Genomic DNA, 24,842 nt, shown 5'->3' with positions numbered 1-24,842 from the left:
CAATATAGGATTCTGATTCATTCACTTTATATCCTTAGGGCTTTGCAGTATGGCTCGTAAAGAATGGGGCTTAAATAAAATTTTGGAAAAGAGGAATGAAGAGAGGAAGAAAGAAAAGAGACAAAGGGAAGGAGAGAAGGAGAGAGAGAGGGAGGGAGGATTAGAAAACCCTCCGGGCCCCAAAGCTTCTCACTTCCCATCCTGCCACAGTCCCTAAATTTTGACCATTAGGAAGAAGGAATTAATGCAGTCTCTACTGACATTCTTAATCTGAGAATGACAAGTGTCCAACAAGGTTTACTTTTTTCCATTGTCTCTCCCTTGCCCCCTTTTCCATGTTTCCTCTTCCAGTGCTTTATTTATATCTGTCTATTTAATGATGATACAACTCACATTCCCCTTTTTTCCTGCCCTTAAACTTCTGAATTTTTAATCGAGCAATGTAAACTTAATTTTTTTTGTCTACCAGATATGAAAGGTCTTAAGCCGTGACAAGAAAATGAGTGATGAATTATGCAAGCAGCGAGCGCCAATCTGACTTCTGTGATGTGTTGGGTTATAATTGCACAAACTATTGCATCCCTGGATCCAGGAAATCTGGTTTTGCACTTTCTCAGACATCCTTACAAAAGGGTGACAGCAGATTTCACAAGTGGATAGAAACAAGAAAACTGGACTTTTTTTTTGAAACAGCATGGACTGGAGTGCCCATCTCCTCCTGGCCCTTCCGGTTGTGGACTCAGCTTCCCTCATCCACATTTGGCAGGAGGTACTGGTGTCAGCTCCAGCTGAGAAATAAGACCTGGTGCCTTCCCACAATGATGGCTATTTATCAGGCATGACACTCGATGACTCAGGGGACTGGAAATGGGATGTGGCATCTCCTCTCTGAGATTGAGGGAGTCAGAATCTATCCACAACACAGGCATGCCCAAGTAACATGGCATAAAATTCATTTATTCAGTACTTTATTACACTAATATTTATTAAATGCTTATCCAGGCATTGGGGATACCAGTCCCACTTTTGTGAGACATATGTTTTCATGCTGGAGACAGAGAAGAGAATAGAATATACTGACTAGGTAATTCCAGCTGGTTTGGTGAATGCTGAAAAAACAATAGAACAATGGGTTGGGAAAGAGTGGTGATGGGGGATGGAGTGGGTAGCACTTCTTTAGATAGCGATGGGTAAGAAGGCTTCCCTGTCGAGACGATGTCTGAGCTGACATCCTGCTGAATCGAATGGGGAGCTTGTTCCAGGCAAGAAAACATCCAGAGCAAAGGCCTTGTGATGAGATTGAAAATGAAACGTTTTCTGGATGGGAAGATGAGCCAGGTGACTAGAACGTAGTGAGTAAGGGGCCTTTTCTTGTCAATATTACCAACATTGAAGTCTGGCATTTGGACATCATGTCTCTTTTCCATTTTTTGAATAAAGTATTTTATGTTACTACTTGGGTGCCATAGAATGTCAGAGCCAGAAGTATTTTAGAGGTGACTAATTTTAGCAGAGAAACTGACTACTCAAAAATGTCACTGGACTGTCAAAGGCAGGGACATATTGACTTATCGAGGCACTGGAATTGACAATATTGAAAGCATAGAGCTCTTTGTCTTAGAAATTATTCCCATACCTATGATCTCAGTAAAATCCTCTTAAAATGGCTCCCATTTTGGCCGGGCGCGGTGGCTCACGCTTGTAATCGCAACACTTTGGGAGGCCGAGGCGGGCGGATCACGAGGTCAGGAGATCAAGACCACAGTGAAACCCCGTCTCTACTAAAAATACAAAAAAATTAGCCGGGCGTGGTGGCGGGCGCCTGTAGTCCCAGCTACTCGGAGAGGCTGAGGCAGGAGAATGGCGTGAACCCGGGAGGCAGAGCTTGCAGTGAGCCGAGATTGCGCCACTGCACTCCAGCCTGGGCGACAGAGCGAGACTCCATCTCAAAAAAAAAAAAAAAAAAAAAAAAAATGGCTCCCATTTTATGGATGAGAAAATTGAGTTTCAATGATATGCCCAAGTTCATATGGCTAGTAAGAGGCAATGCCAGAATTAGGATCCAAGTATCTTGCCTCTGTGTTATCTTCTGTTTTCAGATCCCCCAAATCTCTTGAGTTTTGTCCTGTAGTAAGAAAAGCTCCATGTTGGAAATGAGAACAATAGGATTCTAGTCACCACCCTGGCCCTCTTGATCTGTGTGACCTTAGCCAGGTCTCTTCTCTCTCTGAAGTTCTTCCTCATCTGCAAAAATGTGACAGTGGTGACTGTCTTATTATATGCTTGACAGGATTAATTGAGATCATGGTCAAAGAAAGGCATTAGAGTTTCATGGTTGAGAGCAAAGTTAGACTGGTGTGAGTTCAGGTCTCAACTCTGCCCCTTATCTGCTGGATTGCTTTGAGCAAACACTTTGAGTCTTGTTTCTTTGTAACTAAAATGGAAATAATAAACATAGAGTTATTGTGATAATTATGTGGTGATAATGCATATAAAATACCTGGTACATAACAAAATTCAAGAAATGGTATCATCATTATCATCATCACCATTGTCATCATCAGCCATCATCATCACCACCATCATCGTCATCATCACTATCATCATCACCATTGTCATCATCATCATCATTACCATCATCACCGTTATCACCATTATTGCCATCATCACCATCACCATCATCACCATCGCCATCAGCACCTTCATTGTCATCACCATTATTATCAACACCATCATCATCATCTTTCTAACCATTATCATCCTATTATCATCACCATTATCACCACCATCATCATCACTATCATTATCACCATCACCAATATTATTGTCATCATTGCTATTATCACCAATACCCTTGCCATCATTACCATCATTATCATCACCATCATCACCATCACCATCATCAAACATCACCATTATCTCCATCACCATCATCATTTTCATCAGCAGCACACATTGGTATTGAGTGTTATCTAAACTATGAAGCACAGCCGAAATACAAAGAATCATTATTATGACTGACTTTCCTTGCTAACTGCCAACCCCTCTCTTGAACTTAGTATAATGCCTGGGAGACACTTAACCATGAACCCCTATATTCACCCATTTCTTTATTCAGCCAACATTTATTGAGAGCCTTCTGAGTACCAGGCACTGGGGAAGGCACTAGGGACTCAGCTGTGAATAAAAAATGGACGTAATTCTTGCCCTCATGGAGCTCACAGGCTAGAGGGGAGCCCAAGAGTACACAATTAAACCAACAAATCAATGCCCTAATTACAGGTTGCTGTGTTATTTAATTACAGAGGATGATTAATGGCTCCTAGACTTGGAGGAACTTTTCAGAATGTGTAGTGCTTTAAAGGTGATGGGCACACTGCATTCTTAAATCAACAAAGCATTGGCCTGTAGTCAAACAGCCTCTCTTAGGGGTAAGGAAGAGGCCAAATTGGAAGCTGGTGAACCTGGCTTTGGCTTTGGAGCCAAATACCCCACACTTAAGAAACACAAATTAGAAGTGCCCCAAAAACCTTACTGCAGCACTGTGGGGGAAGAAGGAAGGGAGAGGAAGAATGGGGTGCATCCTTGATCCTGGGTTTGTGCTGCTTCATTTAACTTTCATGAAGAAGCATTAATCCCATTTAACATAGAAGGAAACTGAGGTGCCAGGTGAAGAAGTCATCATGGTCACATAGCTAGGACAGGCAGAGGAGGGAGAATACCCATGTCTGCTGACTCAAATGTGTCTGATTGTGACCACCATGCAACTCAGCTTCCCTTTCCTAAGGATCATGAGTGTTTAGAGTCTGGTGATCAGCTGCCATGACTCCCTCCCCAACCCCAACAAACACACACAAACGTGCATCCTCTGGGGCCATCACCAACCACCTCCTCCAGATGGGAAAGAAGGAAGCCCTTGGACCTCCATAGATAATGTAGTGGAAAAGAGCACAGATTCTGGCCTCAGATCTGGGCTTCAATGTAGCTCTGAGTCTCAGTTTCTGCATCTGTACAGTGGAGCCAATAGTTGTACCTGCCTTATAGGGTGACTGTCAGTATTCATGGAATAAATACATTCAGGATCTTAGCACATAGAAGTAATAGCATTTGATAGTGATTATTGTCAATGCTACAGCCAAAAGAGATGCACCAATATCTAATCAGAGAACATGACAGCTCACTTTTGATAAAGAAATTGTGCCTTCAATCCTCTCTTAAAAATATTCCCTGAAGCAGGACTTTTCCCAAGAGGCTCTGATAGAGAAATCACTTACTTGAGAATTTCTAGAATAGATGTTCCCTCCCAACCTAGTTTTTTTTTTCCTTTCGTCATGGCAACCTGTTATCATTCTTTCTTTTTCATACCACACTGTGGTATCTCACAGACACAGTTGTGTTTACTTGTCTATTCATTTCTTTGCTCCTGTTTGCCTAATATTTCTCTGTAACCTCAGCTTCTAGCATCCTACCTAAAGAATACTGATGGAGTACATAGATGACAGTGAGGCTGAGAAGAGGCCCCAATGAAGACACTGGATCATACTTTGTGAGTTAGTGTCTAGCTGAAAAGTCACTGCTTCTCAGAAGTCTTCTAGGATTTCTTCATTTTGCAGAGGGGCACTAAGGACTGTGGAAGGAGTATAAAACTAGATCTTTCAGATCCAGTTGGAACATGCTCTACCACTTTTCAGCCTGAGATCGTCTCTGAGCCTCAGTTTATTTATCTAGAAAATTGAACCTCTTCCTGATGAGGACTCCCACCTTTACCAAACATTAGTCAGTCTCTTCCGAGACCTCTTCCTAACTAGACCTTTTCCTTGACCTGCCATCCTTGGCCTGCAAAACTCAGGTTTAGCAAAAAAAAAAAAATCCTGATAAGTAAGTTTAACAAGAATCTCCCCACTCTTAAGCCTAATCAAGTTCCTCTTAGTCATTTTCCATCTACTTATTCTCTCATCCTGCCCATTGGCTATAAATCCCCAGATGTCATTACTAGATTCAGAGTTGAGCTCAGTTCTGTGCTTAAGTCACTCTCCTCTATTGCAGTAGCTTGAATAAAGTGTATCTTGCTGTTTTCACCAAATGTCCAGTTTCTCTTTGATATTTCTCAAGATTAAATAGGAAGTTAGGTAAACTGCCAAGCCCAGAGCTGGACACTCAGCTTATGTTAATAAATGTTAGATGACTGAATGGATAGATGAATGGATGGGTGAATGGATGGATGGATGGATGGATGGATGGATGGATGGATGGATATGGATGGATGGATGGATGGATGGATGGATGGATGGATGGATTAGTGGATAGATGGACAGATGGATTGATGGATGGATGGATGGATGGATGAATGGATGGATGGATGGATGAATGGATGGGTGGATGGATGGATTAACAAACAATGCCATCTGTTAAGACTTGCTCTGTGGGTTTGAGGGTCCACTGATGAACACAGCTACTTATGGTCCTGGTACACAGGAAGCTCGTAGTGTGGGTGGGAGTCAGACATCATTAGTGAAAGTACCAGATAGACAAATGTAAACTTTCAACCACAATAAGTGCATCGAAGGAAAGGCACACGGCCAGAGGGCTCAGAGACCACTTCCTGGAGGAGGCGAAGGTTGTGATGAGCTCTGAAACACAAGAAGGAGCTTACTCAGGAGGGGAAAAGAGATGGCTCAAGCCAAGGAAAAGGCATGTGTGGGTTTTTAAACAACCTTGTGTAAATATCAGGCTGATATGAAGCTGCCATCTTTATAGGTTAAACATTGTCAAATATCATCAACTTCATATGGTTTAACTTTCTGGTCTCAGGACCCTTTTATCCTCTTAAGAATTGTTAAGCACTCCTCAAAGCATTTGTGTAGGTGGGGTATAGCTCTAGATATTTACCATATTAGAAATTAAAATTAAGAAACATTTAAAACATGAAAATATACAAGATATACAAGCCCATCTTCCATTAATTGTCAAAGTGATGACATCATTCCATGTCACATAGCCTCTAGAAAGTAATTGGCACATAGCAAATAATAGCATTTGTTGGAAAACTCTGTTGTGTACTCATAGGAGAATGAGAGACAGAACAAATGATATCTTAACATTATAATAAAAATAGTTTTTCACTCAGGTATCTCCTGAAAGAGTCTCAAGTTTACCCAGCAGTCTCATTTTAAGAAATGCTGGTTTAACCTAATAAATTCCAAGAACTTCTGCACATGTCCAGTGTCAGAGTTAAAAGTGACCCATCCGTACAGATAGTTGCTGGGCTTCTCCTACCCTCTGCCTTTCTGCAACAGCATATTAAAGCATAAGGGGGCCATTGGGCACTCTCCAAGTGCACTTGGAGAGAAGGATTCTAGTTGTAGTAGTTATCAAGAAGAGGAGGGAAGACCTGGTGGGAAGGGAACATGAGGCAATGGTGGGGACCCTTCCAAAGTGCTCATGGGAAATTCTGAGCATGGTTATCGTGTAAACAAGCTCAGTGCTGCTGTATGCCAGGATCACCATGTTGAATGTGGTAATGAGAAGGTCAAGAATAGTGTTCCCTCAGGGATGGCTTTCAAAGATCAAAGACATTGACACAGAAACGGCCAAACAAGGGGGGCTTAAGTATTAAGTCTTATCACTTCCATTGATATGTTCTTTTTCAATTCCCATAAAAACAAGCATCGTTGCCTTTTTAATGAGGAAAAAAAGAGAAATGGAAGAAATGTTGCTGTTTTCAACATGATACTGTAATGCAGAGGCTACTCAACTCATGGCAAGTTCATTGTCTCCTTGATTCTGTGGGTTCAGTGGCTAAGAGCTTTCTATCGACTGAACCTAGGCCCAATTCCCTGCTGTGCCATTTTTCCAGATGGGTCAATTCACCTTCAGAGCCTCAGTTTTCTTTCTTCAAAAAACGGGAAAGATAATGGTGCCTACCTCATAGATACGGTACAGAGTTGACCAAAGTGTGGGCCATAAACTGCCAAAGATATACAATCAAATTTTAAATAGGAAGACAAACATTTTATAATTAATTTAAGTCTTTAGTTTAAAAATTAGCTTGTACTTACAGAAAGTGATTTCACTTTTCTATTCACAGAGGGAAACTAATATTCCCATGAAAAGCAATTTTGTTTATTTAAAAAGTAACTGAATTGATTTGGAGAATTTTATTAAAAAGGTCATATGAACAGGCGGTAGGTGAGCACATTAGGACTGAAGGTATTGTGCTCATGACCAAGTTGGACAAATCTTGAGATAAAGTATGTACAGTGCTCAGTTCTGTGTCTGACATACCCTAAGCACTTGATACATGATGGCTATTATTTTCTAAATGGTTTCCTGGAGATTAAAATGGGTACTTGGGTGAAGAAGCAGTACTAGACAGAGGGCAGGCATTGGTGCAAGGCACAAGTTCAAATCTTGGTTCAGCTTCCCAACTGCTGCAGACACGGGAGCACTTCTCTACCTCTCTGAGCCCCTCTTGTGTTTCGGCTTCCACTAGAAGTGCACTTGGAGAGAAGGATTCTAGTTGTAGTAGTTGACATGAGTGATGATCCCAAGAAACACAGATATAGGAGTAGGGAAGTGAGAAACGGAAGGGAAGAAAGTCAATGCAGAGTAGATGACCAAGCAAATAACCACAGTGGGCAACTGTAGCTCAATCCCACTGGAGGACTCTGGGAGACAGCATAGAGCATGTGGTTCGGTTTTCCCGCCTGGGAGACTGAGGTATTAGTGCACCAACTCCCCTCTGTGACTGAGAACTGCCCCAAGGCCATTAACTCTCAAGCACTTCTGACATGTTTCATGAAGAGGCTAAGCATGGCCCTGTGGCCAGTAGAAAACTCCCATGCTGAGAGTCAAAGGTGTTTGTGTCGACAAGAGTGTCAAAGGACTCCCCCTTTGACAGGTCCCTGGCAGCATCTATTACAGCCTCTGCTGCTACATCCCTGCCTTCCTCCTCTCAGAAATGAGGATAATATCTATCCCCAAAGAGTACTTTGAAAAAAATAACTAATGTATGCATGTGTCTAGATCATCCCTGGTACCTGGGTCATTCATTTATACAACAAATAATTATTGATCCCCTACTATGTGATACATCTGACATCCCAACATGAAACTGCACCTCTCTCCATCCCTCATGTTTTTGCTACATTTCAAGTGGAATGTTTTGCAGAAACCTTCAGTATCATTGGGAATCGCAAGGGCAAAGAGAAGGGAAGAGAGTTCTTATAAGAGGTTTTCTCAGCCACCCCTTCAGGTAGACCTCACGCCTCATGTGATTGGAGATATTCCATTGCTCCCCCCCACCTCCATCCTTCCTAATGTCACTGACACCCCACTGGGTAAATGGCTGTCAGAAACCCAGAGTTTCCCTAGATGAGGATGCCATGAAGCTGTATGTTTCCTCTGCAATTTAATCTGGGAATATTTTGCATGTCAGGGGAGGGAGATAAACAAAATACAGCAAGTCTTCATCACAAAGAAAGGTGGGTCAAGCTGCAGAGCCTCTCTAATGATGTTCTATCTGCCCAGTGTGAGCATCTGTTGGACTATCCCACTCGCTGCCACTCCCCTGATGAGCCCTTGATCATCACTGGTTGGAACAGGGTCTGAGGAACAATGACTATATCCACAGAAAGCCACTTTGTGGTTGTGGGATCTGTATGACCTCCCCCAGGGATGAATTGTAAGGTGTCAGAAAATCTACAGGCAGTTTAACTTGAAGTTCCAAAACCAAACTCTTAATGTTGAACCCATGGGTGGGGAAGGTTGCTTTGAGGTCTTTCTTTCTTCTTTATTCTCTGCTTACCACCACTGTGACCTGGGGCATGCCATTTTAATTCTCAGAGCCTTGGTGTCCCCACCTGTAAATTGAGCATACATTATTACTGTCTCCTAGGGTTGTTGTGAGGATTGAATGACAAAAGGAATACCACAGAAGATGGATGAGAAAGAGGGTGAAAAGAAAAGAAAAAAGAGAAAGAGGAGGAGAGAGAGGAGGAGGAGGAGCAAGCCAAGAAGGAGAAGAAGGCAGCCCTTATCGCAAGGAGCCTGGCACATGGTGGATTTACAATAATTATTAGTCGTCCTCTCCTTTCCATAAGGTATGACATAGCAGAGCAAGAACTGTGACAAGAGTCTTGGAAGTTTGAGTTCTAGTCCTGCCTATGAAATGGCAATCCTCCCACTTGTTCTGATCACAGTTCAGCATTATCTTGCCTTTGTCCTTTAGTTGACAATGGTCATTGCCCAGACCAGATACCTGCCAGCCATTATCTTCTCCTCCAATCTCCCAAATCAGTGGTTTGTGATCTTTTGTATAATAGGGGCAGGTGTGCCTTATATCATTACTGTCAGGTGAGTCCACTGACGTAGTAAACAAATACCCAGGTTTCAGAAACCAGGGTTAACTCTCGGGTCTGTCACTTAGAAGCTGAGGGACACAGGGACCCACTATCCCTCTAGTTACTATAGTGATCCACCTATAGAGATACCCTCTTCAGGGCTGGCACACCCACCCTGCTATCCTCAGCTGCTGAGAATTTTGGCTCCTGATGGCTTATAGCTGCATCCCTCACTATGATGCCCTTGGTGGGGAGGAATTGTACTACCCAAGGTCATATCTCTTCCCAGGGACTAAGATGGATACACAAGGGCTCAGCCCTCATCTCTCAACTTGGGATGACTCTGAAGTTCTATTCCCACTCCAGAGCTCTCTGTACGATCCACTAAGATCTCAGTAGCAACTCCATGGTGGATCAACCCTCTGCCCAATCCTTCCCTCCTTCCCTTCCTCCTTCTCTCTTTCTCTCCCTCCCTCCCTCCCTCTCTCCTTTTCTTCCTTCTTTCCTTTCTTGCCTCCTGTTTTCCAGGTGCATCTCCCAAGCGCACTCCCCAATAAACATTCCACATACAAATTTCCATCTCAGAATCTGTTTCCTGGGAACCTAATCTAAGTCAACCCCTGTGAGTTTCCATTCACTTATTTTCAAAAAGCAGATGACGGGAACATGTCCTAATTATAACTGGCCCTCAGGAAATGTAACTTGAATGACAACACTGCGCTTGAATGCAAAGTGGCCATTCTTTTGGGGTTGAATGGGGTGGGATACATACATTTCAGTTTAACCCCAAATATTAAGCTCTGATACATATCAGGCTCAGGGCTGGGTGCTGAGATATGCAAGAGTACCAGGTCTCAGTCTAAAACTGTAGTCTGTCCTGCTGCAGAAAAATTTCCTGTGGCTCACTGAGATCTCATCCAACTCAATGTGACAAGCGTTTATTGAACACCTACTGTAGGTCTGACCCTGTGCTGGGGATCAGAAATATGAAGGTGAAAAAAAACACTCCTCCTTCACTTAAGCAACTCATGGCCCAGGAAAGGAGATGGACAAATGGCCTGACAATGACAGCACCATGTGGTATGTGCAGAACAAGGAAGATTGTGTCAGGTAGGAAGCACAGATCTTTTAGTCTAAGGTTGCCTAAATTCATATCCCACAATTGCTACACGCCAGCATCATGGCTTTAGGGCAAGTCACAAATATTCATTAAGCACCTGCCATGGGTGAAGCCCTGTGCTAGTGCTGGATAGATAACATAAGCAAAATAAACAATACAATGCGGATCTCGCCCTCATGGAGTCTGCCCTGTAAGCTGATGCTACCTTTTGTAATTTGCCCAGTGCCACTACTATTAGCCTCAAAGCAGCCAGGAGATGTGTGGTTTCCCCATGGTGACCTGTTTGCCCACAGATGACTTCTGGCCAGTAGACCCTTCCTCTAAGACCCAGCTGTAGGAGTCGCCCTCCCCTAGGCCTGATCGCTGAACTCAGAGAGCAAGTACAGTGGATTCCCCAGAATGCCAAGCTCTTCCCTCCGCTGCTACTGACCATTTAGCTCTTAAAATCACTGCTGACAGTGGTGGGGCTGCCATGGTAGCATGTTCATTAATTTCTAATTAGATCCTGCTCACCAATAGCAAACAGGGTGCCATTTTAACAGAAATAAACACAGACATCCTTAATTTGTCAAAATATGTCTCAATGAGGAGCTACCAATGAGAAAATCCAGATACTGGGTGCTTGTAGATATCACATTGGAATTCAATAGAAGCTTTACCTCGAGTGCAGGTGACCAGGCTGTTGGCAGGGGGTCCTATGTATGGATGTTGATGTTTTAAAACCAAGTTTGAGTAACCGCAGTCCCACCAGCGCACTGATCAGGAGGAGCTGCAGAAATGCCGGCTCCATTGCAGTGAGGGCATAATTCACAGATGCATAAAGCTGAAGCCTGGGTCCACACTTCCCTCCTGATTTTACAAATGGAAACACTGACTCCCCTTTGCCTGTGTCACTCCTAGGCCTGATATGTGAATCAGGAATATGACAAAACAGCCTTCTGATATCCCTAATAAGAGTTTCCCTCCAGGTATTTGCACCCTGTTGGAAACTCAAGAGACAACTAAAATCATGGGATGTTGGAGCAGAAAGTAATCAGAAAATCATCTTGACCCAGTTCCATTTTACAGGTGGGAAGACTGAGGCCCAGAGAGGGGAAAGGAGATTCTCAAGGTCACACAGCAAACTCAGAAACAAAGTCCCGGTCTCCTGACTTCCAGTCCAGAGTTCCACAAACCACACCCCGCTATCTTGTGTTAATTTTTAAACTCTAACTCTAGTGTGGTTTCTACAAATGGATTTGAGTAAAGCTTCACCCTTTAGCCAAAGGAGAGAAGTGAGTGCCTTCGATAATTCCACTGGAGAATGTACTGAGTGATGAATGGATAAATAAAATGTGGCATATCCATACAATGGAATATTATTGAAACACATAAAGGAATGCAGTTCTGATACATGCTACAACATTGATGAGCCTTAGAAAACGTTATGCTAAGAAACCAGACACAAAAGATGGTATACTATACAATTCCATTGATATAAATTTAATTCAGAATGGGCAAATCTACAGAGACAGAAAACAGGTGCTGGGGGAGGGACGTGGTGACTGATACTGCCAGGATTTCCTTTAGGGTTGATGAAAAAGTCAGAACTGGATAGAGATGACGGTTGCACAGCATTGTGAATGCACTAAATGCTACTGAATTGCAGACTGTAAATGGTTAATTTTATATTACATAAAATTTATCTCAGTAAACAAACACACACACCACAATGCACCGAGCTCCTCCCAGGAGCCCCACATTTTATTTGTGTTATCTCAATAAACTCTCCCATACTCTGGGGATATTGATATCATTATCCTATTTGACAGGGAAGCAAACTAAGTCACAGAGAATTTTAGTGACAGGCCAGGGAAGCTCAGCCATCAAGCAGTGGATCTGGGATTTGAACTTGTGTCTGACTGCTAGGCCATCTTCTCCCCCGTAGCACCTGCCTTTAAGGAATGCAGAGCCACAGACAAGCTCTGAGGAAAAGATGTCCATGACAATTCTCCAACAGAGTCTCAAACTCATCTCTTCTGGGCACAGAGGAGAGGTCATTAGTTCTTCCTTGAGGAACTGGGGCATCTGAAAAGTGTCTTTTCTTAAAACGTAAACTTTTCATTGGCAAAGAAGGAAGAGTAGGGAAGGAACACTGTTAGATGAAGCTGATACTTCCCAAGTGAGTAAGTTCCATGCCGCACTTGAAAAAGTCATTAAGTTCAGAAATCTTTGGATGAAACAAAATTCAGTAGGTTTCATTACTGTGGGCCTTCTCAGGGCCTTTAATTCCCCAGTGAGTTTTGATTGTTCATGGCTTCCCTACATTGCACAGCATTCCTCAGTGTATTTGATCAGAGGCCCTTCTCTTCCCCTCCCATGACCACAGGTACCTGGAGTTTACATTCAGTGTCACGTATTTGAGGAAAACCCTAAATTAATGGTTCCTGTGGAGGAAATAAAGCAGGACGGGCAGGCCATGGTGGGGACAGTTAGAGTGCAGCTAGATCCCAGCTGGGCTCTCTGGGTTCTAATGGAATCATCTCTTTTCCTACCAGGTTCTCATGTCGAAGCTAGTCTGAATTCTCTTTCCAGGAAAGGAGGAGAAGCTGCGAGGAGGGAGGTGAAAGGAGGAAGAAGGGAAGGAGGCAGACAGAAAGGCAGAGGAGAAGGGGAGAGACAGATAACCAGGGAGGGTGAGAGGGAGAAGAACCCAAGTGAGCCCCAATGTGATTGGATCCCCTCCAACCCAGCATTATCAGCTGCAGAAAAAAAAAAAAAAAAGAAAAGAAAAGAAAAAAAGAAATCCTGAAGGCTATGGCTGTTCTGGAAGAGGCAGGCAGGCAGCCGCAAAATTAACGAAGTATTACCCAAGATGAAGGAAACAATTAGGACATTTAGCAGCAGAGATAAAGCAAATACTCTTTCCATCAAAAAAATATTAAAGCTAATTCAATTGGAAAAGAGGCGATGGGGAGAGGGCCTTAAAAGCCCAGGAAGCAGGAAGAAGGGCTGGCTGAGCAGTCTGCAGAAGAGAGAGATTTATCCAAACTCAAATATGTGCTGGGGGAGGGAGGGGCTCTGAAGGGCTCCCCAGCTGGGCTTGAATAAACAAGTCGATGCCGGCTTCTATAAGTGAGAGGGTGATGGGCAAACCGCACTTCCCCCAGTTGGCGGACTTGAAATGAGTGATCGATAGGGCAATATCACCAAGCTAATTAAATCAGAACTCCATGGGGCTGATTCCTTCTTTATAGCCCGGGACCAGCGTCTGATAGGCAGGACCGGACGGCACTTGAAGGCCTGGTCCCATCTCTGGCCCTAGCTGGATAGGTGAAGCCCTCCTGCCACACCTGCCCCTTTCCATTTCTGCCCTTACCCACCCAAGGCAGCATATTCTGCTATTTGGAAACACTAATAATAATAAAAATAATATTGAACAGCCTAACACTGAGAAGCTCCAAGCATTGGACTTTGAGTTCAGTTTTTTTTTGTTTTTGTTTTTGTTTTTGAGACAGAGTTTCCCTCTGTCACCCAGGCTGCAGTGCAATGGCGTGATCTCGGCTCACTGCAACCTCCAGCTCCCAGGTTCAAGAGATTCTCCTGCCTCCACCTCCCAAGCAGCTGGGATTACAGGCACCTGCCACCATACCCAGCTAATTTTTGATTTTTAGTAAAGACGGGGTTTCACCGTGTTGGCCAGGCTGGTCTCGAACTCCTGACCTCAGGTGATCCGCCTGCCTCAGCCTCCCAAAGTGCTGGGATTACAGGCATGAGCCACCGCGCCCAGCCAAGTTCAGTCATTTTTTAATCTCATTTTGTCCTCAAGACAACTTTCTGGTGGGTACACTGATTACCACCATTTTACAGAGGGAGACACTGAAGATGAGAGAGGTGAAGAGATTTCCCAGAGTCACACCTGCTGAATGTCTGAGGCAGAATAAGAATCCAGGTCTCCCGGCATTCCAGTGAGAAGCTCTCGACCACTGATTCTGAGAAAGTCCAGCCAAATTGACCATTTATTCATTCACTCTTGCCCATGTGTATAACTATGAGCCAACCACTGAGTATGGCAATGGGGACAAAATGGGAAACTCGTTCTCAAACTAGAGGGAAAAGCACAAGGTAACCAAGCAGCAAGTGGACACTTAAAAGGTGTAGTAGGTGCTCCGTGGAGCAAAAGAGGACTGTGACCCAGAACAAAGGGATGCTCCTACAGAGGAAGTCAGGGAAGGCTTCCTGGAAGAGGTGGCGCTTACAGGGCAGCCCAAAGGATGAGCAGAAGCCAGCCAGGTGGAAGGTGGAGGAGGCGTTTGTGAAGACCCTAGGGTGGGAATGAGCTCAGAATTTAGGGAATTAGCAGAATGGACCCCTGAGCAGAATGACAGGCAGTGGCGAGCAGGGTCAGATCCCAGACGTGCAGGAGCAGCAAGGGGAGACTCAGACCAGGCGAGTGATGTTTTCAGAATAACAATGCAAATTCGTGACTGCAAGAGACCAGAGCCCAGGCCTCCTGATGCCCAGCCCAGAGCTCATGCCTCTGGCCACGCAGCCTCTCCTGCCAGGTGGTTAAGTGTCACAGGAATGGACACCTCGTCTTTTTTATTTGTTACTGTTTCCCAGCACTCAGTCCTAGATCTGGTACATACTAAGCACTCACTGACGGTTTGTTGAATTAATGAATGACGCCGAAAGGGTGTCATGAATGAATGAATGACTGGAGAAGGATTTAACACCTGTTGAGCACCTAGTGTGTACACAGCACCATGATCATTACAAGGGGACCAGAGCGATGAAAGATCGTCCTTTTTTAAGGGATTCTTAGTTTTCTCTCCTGTCACTTCCTAACACACAGCCTCCATTCTAACGAAGCCAGCCTCTTCCTTGACTCTGTCACACACACAATTTTCCTCCAACTCTCTGCCTTTGCCCTTGCTGTGCCTCCCACCTGAGCTATCCTCCCTCAATCTTTTTGGCTGCCCGAATTAATTTGGTCAGCCCTCCAAGATCCTCCTCCTGAGTGATGCCCTCCCTTCACTATTTCTCTGGACTGTCTCTGCACACACTATTTATCTACATCTGGCCCCTCGCCCCTCTCAGTAATATGTCATCTCCTCAAGAGTCCAAGCCACAGTTCCTGTTTTCCTTGCAGGACTGGACCTGTGGGAACAGGTGAGTAAATCGCTGCTGAAGGGACTCCTGAGAGGCTTGGGCAAGTCACTTCCACTCTTTGAGAGTCTTGACTGCATATCTGCAAGAGAAGGAGATGAAATTTTATAAAGGATGGCAAATTTGTGCATCCACATCACTGCACCCTCTCCTTTAGTCAAAGCAGAGATCGCTGATTGATCACTGATTTTTCCCCACCGTGACCAGATGTACCTTTCAAATCCTTTCCCTATGTAACATTCCAAGCAGACTTTACAAAAAAATACAAAAAAAAAAAAATGCAAAATTTGTGAGCAAGATGAAATCTACTTGCCACTCTTCAATGCAATAGACTCTAACAGATTTTTCTCTGGCCTTTGGGGACCTATCACAAGCCTGATGCAAAGAATATGAGATTAGAAGCCTGAAACCTAATTTACAGATTATGCAACCTTGAGTAATCCCAGCCTCCATAAGCCTGAATTCCCTTCTCTGTCAGGTGGCACGTATCTTCTGAGATGTGCTCTGTATAGATATCACTGCTTTTTACCTGTTTTGGAAAAAAATGTAATCATCAGGCTTGTTATAATTGTGTGTAAATATAAAGTTATTAGGACCAGAGTGAGGCAGCCTGAGGGTGAGTTCCAGCAGTGCAGGAACTGAATGTACAGACCTGGAAGATCTTTTTTCAGCCTGCTTTCCTTCTGCTTGTTGGCTGTGCTGCACTTATACAGCCGTCCTATTAAACACTTCCAAGTGAGTGGGAACCTACTCAATTCACTGTTCCCCCATCGTCCTCTCTCTGGACAACACTGTAAATTCCCAGGCGTTATCTATAATTGTGGATTGGCTCAGTTGTCTTGGCACAAATACAGCAGATAAGGGAATTCCATTCCTCAGTGTTCCCCAGCTCACCAGGCTTGAGGGCAGGGGTTCTGCCTCATTCACAGCTGTGTCCCCAGTAGCCAGCATTGGGCCAGGAGCTCCACAGACTCTCAATCAAGATTTGTTTAATGGATGGAGGGAGGAAGGAAAGGCACAGATACCATTTAATGCCCCATGCAGCGCATTCTGCATGCCAAACCCGTGCGCACAGTGCTCTAGCTTGCTCGGACACAATTATGTTAAAAGAGCAATTAGCAACCTTTTAAGCCTGATTGCCAACTCCCCCATTAATCACTTGCAATTATAAACCCCAAATCTTCAAAACAATTGGTCCCAGACGCCCACTAGAGAGAAACGTTAATAACCTTCCTTTTTCATCGGAAATCTCTGCTCAGTTGGAGTCTCTGGGTCACAGAGGGGTGGAGCAGCCACAAAGGGCTGAATAGGCTGACATGGGAGTGGCGACCCTGGAGAATGGGGTAAAAGAGTCACCCCGCAAGGGCCAAAGGACACTCTGGGAGACCGCCTCATCTCCCCTCTGCCAGCTTCTCCCCCATTACCACAGCCAGCCTGGGCCATATATCTCCCCATGCTTTCACCAAACCACTCTAATTCCACATTATGAAGACACTGTCTCTAATTACTGCGGCTAATTAGCTCCTCGCAGCCACCCCAGTTGAGGCACGTGAGAGACAGAGCTGCCCCCAAGGCCTTGGACATGGCTGGCTGCCTCCGGCCGCCAGCCGCCACTTTGCCACCGCAAGGACACCCTGTGAGCTGACCCTCTTGTTTCAGGGGAAAGGGAGGAGGAGAATGAGGGATGGTAGAAGCCTTGCTCGGTCAATCTGAACCCCCTCTCTTCGCCAGTCCCCTGCTGCGGGCAGCAGGCAATTCAGACCTGAGTGCAACAGCTAATTAAATCAATATGAGATAATGAACGGCAATTAGAGGTCCGGCTAGGCACATCTTCTCTTGTAAATACTGTTTCTCTCCCAACGGGGAGCTCTTTTTTAATAATCTGTTTGTGTTTCATTTCCAGGAGCCGTAATTCCCCCAAGAAGCACTTTGGGAAAGTGATTTGTTTGTCTGTATAATCGCCAAAGCATTCCGTTAGACTTGTTTGTTTTGCTGAGTGCCTGCTACTACTAGAGGGAAACAATTTTTCTTCACTCTTTTATTTTTTTTTAAGTGTCTGCTTCCTTCCTAAACATCCTACTGTTGGACCAGTCCAGGACCATGCATCTCGGAGATGTAATGAGCTGCACTCTGCCCCTAACTCCCTCTTTGCCATTCTGGGAGATGAACAAATCTAAAATCCTTAGATCACAGAATGACGGGAGGAAGTCTAGTGGCTTCCATTCTACGGATGAGAAAACTGAGGTCTAGAGCAGCCATCAATGACTAACAACCTAAATTCTCCCCTCCTCCATTCGGATAGCTCACAAATCTCATGTGGTGCCCAGAGGGAATCTTGGGGAGGGTATTATAAGGAGACCTCTACCCTCAAGAAGCTTGCAAATTTATCTGGTGAGACAGGCTAAGGCACATATCAATTAGAAAGCAATTAAGTGCCTAATTGTGTGGCACCAACAAGCTCAAAGAGTTCAGGAAAGGAAAAGATCCTTCAGGGAATAGAGTGGAAGGAGAGAACGTCAGAGCCATTTGCATCTTAGTTTTGTCTCCAACTCCCATCAAGACCGGTTTTCTGAGTTCTAAACTTTTATATCTTCATTGGGATGCCCCATGGCACCATAAAGTCAATTTGTCCAAAACGGAAAGCATCACACACACACCCAGCCACGTTTTCATTCTTCTCCTCCCTGTTCAATAAATGGCTGTACAGACATCCAGTTTTCCCACTAGAGAACTCAATTTCTTTTCTCACACTGTCTACACCCAGTCAACAGGACCTTGTAAATGTCTCTCAATTGTACCCACTTTTCTCCTTCCCTACCATCACTGCCCTAGTACCAGCCACCACCTGGATGCACCCTAGCGGTCTGCTGAATCTAACCCTTCCTCCCCTCCAATCTAATACTGCAACCAGAGATGCCTTCTACAATGTAATCTGACCAGATTATTCTCCTGATTAAACTCCTTACTGCTTTCCTCCAGATAAAGGTCACTTTAATGTGACCTATGAGACCTCTGGTCCTTGCTTACATTTTTAGGCTAGCCTCTTGACATCTACACTCCCTTTTTATTTATTTATTTATTTATTTAATTTTATTTTATTTTATTTTATTTTATTTTATTTTATTTTACTTTTGAGATCGAGTTTCACTCTTGCTGCCCAGGCTGGAGTGCAATGGAGCAATCTCGGCTCACTGCAACCTCTGTCTCCCGGGCCCAAGAGATTCTCCTGACTCAGCCTCCCAACTAGCTGGGATTACAGGTGCCCACCACCTTATCCAGATAATTTTTTGTATTTTTAGTAGAGATGGGGTTTCACCATATTGTCCAGGCTGGTCTCGAACTCCTGACCTCAGGTGATCCACCCACCTCGGCCTCCCTAAGTGCTGGGATTACAGGCATGAGCCACCGCACCTGGCCGTTACTCCCCCTTTTATACACACACAGCTCATGCTTCAGCTGCGGCCTCACAAATATTCAATACCCCTTAGATACCCAAGCCTCTGCAAGTGATTTTTTCTTTTTTTTTTTTTTTCTTAGAGAGCTCCTCCCCCCAGGAAGCATCGCTCTTCTTCACCACCCCAGGCTGGGTTACCTACCTCTCTTCTGAGCTGCAGTCGCCACCTGTGCTGATACCAGTCACAGTCTTAGAACTTAACAAATCATGTGCCATGGTAATTATCTGATCATTGTTCTCCCTGCCTCACTGGAATAAGAGCACTTTGAGGCCAGGGTCTTGTTTTGTCCTTCATCAGAACTTCTACTACTTAGCACACAATAGTTGCTTAATAAGTACCCATTGAATGTGTATTAAATCAAAGACTGGAACTACCCTTAACATTTATTTAATACCACCTGTTGCCTTTCAGATGGCAAAAACTGATACCTCAGAAGGGAGCAGAGGGTTTCCCAGGGCCATGCAGAAAAATGACAGCAGAATCAGAGTAGATCCAAGTTGTCCTGACTGCTGATTCAGTGTTCGATCTGCCATATTTATTTGATTTTAATCAAATCCATACTATCCATAAATATGTTTGACTAAATAAATATGGGGTGAATATGTACCTTGGGAACTTAGAAATGGCTAAGACAAAAATAGATATAGCATGACCCCAGCAGAGGGATTTAGTGGGGATTAGAGTGGGGACTAAAGGCTTCCCAGAGGCCAGGCGCAGTGGCTCATGCCTATAATCCCAGTACTTTGGGAGGGCGAGGTGGGAGGATCGCCTGAGGTTGGGAGTTCAAGGCCAGCCTAGCCAACAGGGTGAAACCCCATCTCTACTAAAAATACAAAAATTAGCCAGGCATGGGGGCAGGTGCCTATAATCCCAACTACTTGGGAGGCTGAGGCAGGAGAATTGCCTGAACCCAGGAGGTGAAGGGAGGTGGCATTTGCAGTGAGCTGAGATTGTGCCACTGCGCTCCAGCTTGGCAACAGAGCAAGACTCTGTCTCAAAGAAAAAAGGCTTCCCAGAAGGTGGTGGGCAGTGTGTTTGAAAAAAAGTGAACCTTTGATGGACCAGAGAGATAAAAAAAAATTGTTCAAGCCACATACCTGGTCATGAAGCAGTCATGATTCCAACCAGGTCTTTCTACTACCCTGTGCCTTTCTTTTTAAAGATGGTTTAAAATCTTCCCAATATGTGTTGCTAGAGCATAGCTGGAATAAAAGTTGGGGCCTAAGTCAGAGACTCAAGTTTTCCTTCTGTTTTCCAGCTAGAGTTTATCTACAGGAGCTGTTGGTCATTAAAAGAGACTAGAACAGAATCAGGGCTATTAGATGCCTGAAGGTTTTTTTTTTTTTAACATATAGGATGTGTGTCAGAACTTGCAGATTGTATCATGGGGAAGTGAACTCAGAAGGATCTCTCAGAGTAGAGACCATGAACCAGAGCCAGAGATGGGTTCCCCTCCACAATGCCAACACAAAGGTTTCAGAACCACGGACAGCTCCTGGGTGGCAGGCTCTCCGGGCCTGGCCTTCCTGGTGTAGCTTGCATTATTGCATGGCTTCCTGGTGTGCAGTAAATGGCCACTCAATTAATTTAAAAAGAAAAAAAAGAAGTAAGGTCTTAGTGTATACTTTTCTCCCCCAGAGGATCATAATCTCTTTCTTTGGTGGAATGAGGTATACAAAGGCCTGAACTTCCCATAAGCCACACCAAAACTCCCGTAACTCCAACTCTTCCACAGAGCTCCACCTAAGGTAAGAGCTGCTCATAAAATGCTTGCCCTGGCCTCCTCTGAGGCATCCCTGTCCACATTTGAGGAAAGGTGAACCACAGAAAATCTGTCTTTTGGGGATTCAGTCTTGCCAAGGTTCAGGCCAGGATTTTTCCAAGCCCAAGTTCGTGAAAGACAGTGCAGGCTTCAAGAACCAGATATGGAGAAAATACACCAGCTCTGTCAGTTTTCCCATGGAGAACAGCAAGGTGCTGAGAGAGACATCGATTTAGTTTGCATTACGAAATTGGGAAAAATTCTAAGTTGTGACTATATTAATGATAGTTCATATCTGCTATCAGGACTTTCTATACTTCAGGCACACTTGTAAACATGATGTCATTTCATCTGCCCATCCACCTGTGAGAAAAGTACTATTAACCCTCTTTTATAGATGAGGAATCTAAAGCTCAGAGAAGGAAATTGACTAGGCACAAGTCACAAAGCCAGGGATTGGCAGATCCCCCCTTCAAGCCCAGAATGTCTGATTCAAAAGTTTTTGATGTTTCTACCGTGCTACATTTCCTTTGGTGTTCTTCCATGATCTTTGAGCCAACAAGACTTGCAGCTTTTGACCTAGGAGCAGGACAAAGATGACCTATCACACAGATAAGTTGAGCAATCTCCCCCAGTCCTTGCAGGCTGCTGCATGAGTCTTTCATGGGCCATGATTCTATTATGGGCCACGATGCCCATAAAGACCAGGCCAGATTTTACTGCTCCTTAAACCTCCCATGCTCACCAGCTTAAAAACATGAAACAAAATTTTCTCAGGTCAGCAAAAAGCCCCGAACAGGAACCTCTCACCCGCAATTCACTGTTGCCAAAATGCCAAATTCACTTCTCCTCCTTCCTTCTTTCTTGTTTGTGTAGTAAGGTCCAGGGCAAATCTGTAAATCTGGTCTTTTGATCACACTCTCTACAACACCAGACACACCTGCTGTCCACTTAGCTCTCTCTCATCTTCAATTTTTCATCTTCTCCTCTCCCTTCAATCTATCACAAGCCACTTATGACTTGAAAAAACCCTGCCCAAGCTGCTGCAATGGAAGAAAATGGGCCTTGAAATCACATAGAGAAGAATTCAAATGCAAGCCGTACTCTTTCGAGTTCTGTGACCTTGGACACATTTCTTAGCATCATTGATCTCATCTATCAATCGGAGATTGTGACTACCTTTGGCTGCTATAAGTCACAGAAGCTATGACCTATATATACATCATTGCTAATTTCTATTAATGCTAATTATAGCAGTAATAATATTGACATTAATAATAAAAATAGTAATCACTAACTTATCAAGGGCTCACCTTGTACTAGGCACTGTTTTAAATGTTCTACAGATAGTACTAATTATATATAAATTACTAATAACTGATATATGTAACAATGAACATGCAACTAATTATATGTGATAGGCACAAGATTACACAACTACTAATGTTCAGGCTTGCACACAGTAGGTGTTCAATAAATGAGAATTCCATATCTCACTCTCCTCTTTCAGTCTCCAGCATATGTCTCCTTTCTTCCACTGCTGATGATCCAACTTATCACCCGAACCACTGTGAGCTCCATATTCCTCATCCATGAAATGGTATCATGCCCTGATTTCTAGAAATGCACTGAGAACTCAATGATATAAATGTGAAGGTACTCCACTCATAAAATAGGCTTAATAAATATTTATCAGAAATTAATAATGCTTACTATATTTTGCTCCACCTTCTTCAGCTTCTGGATTATAGGGCTCTGATCCCATCACTCTTACCAAGATTACCCTCCAAATAATCATTAATCATAAAATTGCTAAATCTAAGACCTGATTCCAGCTCTCATACTTGACCTGTGGGTCAAGTATGAGACCTTGCCACTGCTGATCAATATCCCCAAGCCAATTTCCTTCTTGGATTCCAGAATTCTAGGCTTTCCTGTTTTCTGCTTACCCCTCAACTCTCTTCCTTATTTCACCTATTACATGTATCCATACCTCCAAAGAATGATTCTGATTTCTCTACTTAGTCCATGGTCCAGTTCAGTGGAGAGGATTCCCATTTGAATTTCAGCTCCACCACAAGGAGAGATCCTCAGCCAAAGTTTTGACGACAAGTAGTTTATTTGTGGTCCCAGGAAACACCAGAAAGGAGGATGCAGAAGTGAAAAGGAGGGAAAGACAGATAATCAAGGGTGCATAATCAACTCAGAAACTCCCGTGGGCAGCTGGAGAATGCTGGGAAGCAATGCAGAACATGTTTGTTGGAGTTATCCCGCTCGAGGAGCCAGGGTTCTGAGCCGTTTATTTACCAACTCCTGTCAATCCTTAGTTGAGGGTTGCTCCTGGAGGATGGTAATTCTCAGGCACTTCTAGCTTGCATGCAGGTAAGCAGAATAGGACACAGACAATAGCAAAGCCCTTAGACTGTTGGAAGTCATCCCAGCAAGCCCTACGAAGGCAAGGCTGCAGGGATATGGGTGAGGACACCAACAGTGTCTGCTGCAACTCCCAGATCTGGATCTCCATCTACAGCTCTTCTCCCAAGTTCCAGCCAGACACAAATTTCCAACTCAAGGTGGTTTTCTCCCTTGGACCTTCCTAGGCTCCCCATATCAGCAGTCCTGTCTTGTCATGCTCATCATATGTCATCTATATGCCCAGAGTGGAATTCAGGAGTCCCCCAATTATCCAAGGTGGAGAATATGTTCCAAGACCCTCATTGGATGTCTGAATCTTGCAGATGGTAACTAACCCTATATACACTTTTTCTCCTATACATAAATACCTATGATAAACTTTAAAGTTAATATAATATAAATTAAATATAATATTTATGTTTCTCCTGTACATAAATACCTACAATAAAGTTTGTAAATTAGACACAGTAAGAAGAGATTAACAACAGAACAATACTTAATAATAAAATAGAACAATTATAACAATATACTGTAATAAAAATAAAATAAGGTGTTCTTTCAGCACTAGCACTGTGATATCTCAACAGCCAATGTGATAACCAAGACAGCCACTAGTGGGTAAGGGGCAAGTTGTGTAGACAGATTGGATACCTAGACAAAGGGAAGATTCACATCCCAGGCGGGATGGAGCTGGACAGCGTGAGATTTGATCATGCTACTCAGAACAATATGCCATTTAAAACTTATGAATTGTTTATTTCTGAAATCTTCCATTTACTGTTTTCAGACCATGGTTGACCATGGGTAACTGAAACCACAGAAATCGAAATTGTGGATAAGGGAGAACCACTGTCATTTTACCTATTGTGTATCCTTGACCAATCACTCTCAGCATTACGCCAGAGACAAGATGTCACCAGGGCAAATACCAGTTCATCTGTGGAGGGGCAAAAGTTTGAATGCTGGCTCTGCCCCCTTCCCAACTGTATCCACATAGGTGAATCCCCTCACCCCTCACTTTCAGTTGCATCACCTGCAAAGGAGAATTTTAAAATCATATTTAGGGAGGGTGGGTAAGAATATGTATGGAAAGGTGCCGGTACCTAGTCCAGTTTATAACACATGGTGGGTATCTAGTCCTTTAGAGCTGTGACTATTCCAATCAGTGGTCAAGGTATACTTCTCTTTTTGTTTTACCAATTCAGTTGCATATTTCATACTAGCCTCTCTTGTTTATATTTTCTTGGCTATTTCAAGAGTTTGCAAGCTTGGCAAAATGCTGAATGCTCCAGTGAATTGTTCCTAACCCTTCTACAGCCCCCAATCTCTTTCCCCTAGAGTCCTCCTTGCACATCAATGCCAAACTCATCTCCTTGAAATACCACATTCCTATCAGGTATCACCAGTGGCTCACAGTTGTATTATGGTGATGTTTAACCTCCTTGTTCTGGCATTTAAGGCCCTTCACAATCTGACACCCTGATTATATTCTTTACTTTATCACTGCTTTTCTTTGGTAAAATGCCTCATGTTCTCTTCCTTATGTTGATTTATTCATCAAATGCTTATTAAGCATCTCCATGTACCAGGCTCTGTACTAA

This window comes from Hylobates moloch, unplaced genomic scaffold (assembly GCF_009828535.3).
Source record: "Hylobates moloch isolate HMO894 unplaced genomic scaffold, HMol_V3 SCAFFOLD_19, whole genome shotgun sequence".
In the NCBI taxonomy this organism is placed as follows: Eukaryota; Metazoa; Chordata; class Mammalia; order Primates; family Hylobatidae; genus Hylobates; species Hylobates moloch.
The sequence above is the reverse complement of the archived record's forward strand: the minus strand, read 5'-3'. Positions refer to the sequence as shown.